Here is a 2,292-nt window from a genome sequence, read left to right as displayed (position 1 = left end):
AAAGGAATTGTTTTTACTTTCTTGATTTCTTTCTCATTGCCATTTTGATATAAGAAGGCTACTGGGTTTTGGGTGTTAATTTTGCTTCCTGCAATTTTGCAGAAAGTGTTTACTAGCTGTAGGATAGATTTTAAGAACACTTACATGTACTGTCCTGTCATCTGTAAACAATGGTTCTTTGACTTCTTTTCTATTTGTATCCGCTGATCACGTTCAGTTGTCTTATTGTTTTACCTAAGACTTCAAGTACTATATTGAATAGATATGGAAAGAGTGAACAACCTTGCCTTGTTCCTGATTTTAGGGGAATTGTTATGAGATTTTGTTCACTTAGGCTGATGTTGGCTATGGGGTTGCTGTAAATGGTCTTTATTGTATTGAGGTATGTTCCTTTTATCCTTATTCTATGCAGGACTTTTATCATGAAGGGATATTAGAATTGTCCAAGACTTTTTCTGCATCTAATGAGATGATCTTTTGTCTGTTCTCCCCCTCCCCCAGACAAGGTTTTTCTGTGTAGCCTTGGTTGTCCTGGATTTGTAGACCAGGCTGGCCTTGAATTCACAGCCTGCCTCTGACTTCTGAGTGCTGGGATTAAAGGCGTGTGCCACCACGCCCAGCTTGATCTTGTAAATTGTAAATTTTTTTTTAATTTTTTTTATTTTTTGTCTTTCAGTCTGTTTACATGGTGAATTTATAAACTTACATATATTGAACTACCCCTGATTCTCTGGGATGAAGCCTACAAAATATTGAAGGATAAGTTTCTTGATGTGTTCTTGGATTTAGTTTGCAAGTATTTTATTGAGTATGTTTTCATGTATGTCCATAAGAGGAAAGTGTCTGTAATTCTCTTTCTTTGTTGGGACAGCATATAGTTTAGGGTAACTATAGCCTCATAAAAATAATTGGGCATTGTTCCTTCTGTTTCTATTTTGTGAATAATTTGAGAGTATGGTAGGATTCTGTACTAAAACCACATGGCCCTGAGCTTTTTTTTTTTTTTTTTTTTTTTATGAAAAATTTTTATTTTTTTTTTTAATAAACATGGGCCTTTCTTTTTTTTTTTTTTTTTTTTTTTTAATGAAAGACTTTTAATTACTGTTTCTACTTCACTAGGGGTTATAGGTCTATTTAAATTTCTTATCTGATCTTGATTTAACTTTTGTAGGTGGTGCCTATCAGGAAAAACATCCCCTGCCCCTAGAGGTGTTTCAGGTGTGGTTTCTGTGTCTTTTGTGCATTTGTAGATGGGAAGAGGAGAGAGGCTATGTCTACACTCAATGTTCTGACTTATGAACATTTGAATGATTAATAATCCACATTCTCTGAAAAAGAGCAAGCCTGAGACTACCACTGATTTGGATCCAGGGGGCCCAGACAAGGAGCCAGCCTGAGACAAGCACCAGCCTTGTGTTGTGCAGGACTGGACAGGCTCCTAGGGCAGGGAGCAAGCCAGAAACTTGAAGAAATCTGCCTGGGCCCATGGGCCTTGGGCAGGAGTGAGCCTGAGATGACCACCTTGCATGAGGCCACTTCGGTGGGCTAGGTGAGGAGTGAGCTCAGGATGACCACTAGACTGGTGCCATGAGGCCCCTGATAGGGCCTATCCTGAGATAACCACCAGTACGGTGCTGCTCAGGGCTGGGGAGTGGGTCTGACATGCCTGAAATGACCCCTGCTCAGTGCCATAATGCATGAGTGGGGCATAGCACTCCTAAGACCACTCCTGAGACAAACCCAGACACTCAGAGACCCTGGGTGCCACCAAGAGGAACAGATGGAGAAATGGAAGAGAACGAGGAACAGAAAGATGTGGACAATAAAGAAAGGCAGAACTGGAGACTTGAGGGTAGTGAGGAACATCCTGAGGTGAGTAACCAGTGACGTCATCTAGGACCATGGTGGGGTCCTGTCCTGTGCTGCCACAGGGGCCCATGTCTAGGTCATGGCCTTGCAACACAAGGGGTCTGCTACCACCAATGGCCAGGATGATGCCCAAGGACATGTTGATGTCTGAGGGCTGTGCAGAACTGACCCCAAACCTCACATGGGCATCATGAGAGCAGGAGAGAGGACCCTGCTTCTAACTGGCTGTGGCATTAGGGAGAGTAGGCCCTACACCTTGCCTGGGCAGCACAAGTGATTCTGGTGGAGTCAATGGCTCAGGCCCTGAGGGCATGAGCTTCAGAGAGATGGCCCCACCTTTTGTCTGCCATGCTGTGACATGAGCAAGAGAGAGATGCATCCCTTCCCACACCCCATTTTGCTCCTTGCCAGCTACAGCAGGCA

General features: G+C 43.3%; 1 non-coding gene across 1 annotated transcript; it reads left to right on the top strand.

Moving 5' to 3' along the window:
- Positions 1 to 1,196: 1,196 nt before the first annotated feature.
- LOC129674184 (small nucleolar RNA SNORA17) lies at positions 1,197 to 1,326 on the top strand. The gene has a single exon (XR_008719781.1). It is a non-coding gene; the product is annotated as a small nucleolar RNA SNORA17 (small nucleolar RNA).
- Positions 1,327 to 2,292: the final 966 nt, after the last annotated feature.

Source organism: Psammomys obesus, unplaced genomic scaffold, assembly GCF_907164565.1.
Source record: "Psammomys obesus unplaced genomic scaffold, mPsaObe1.curated_primary_1811, whole genome shotgun sequence".
In the NCBI taxonomy this organism is placed as follows: domain Eukaryota; kingdom Metazoa; phylum Chordata; class Mammalia; order Rodentia; family Muridae; genus Psammomys; species Psammomys obesus.
Note: the sequence above shows the minus strand (reverse complement) of the source record. Positions and strands in the feature narration are given on the sequence as shown.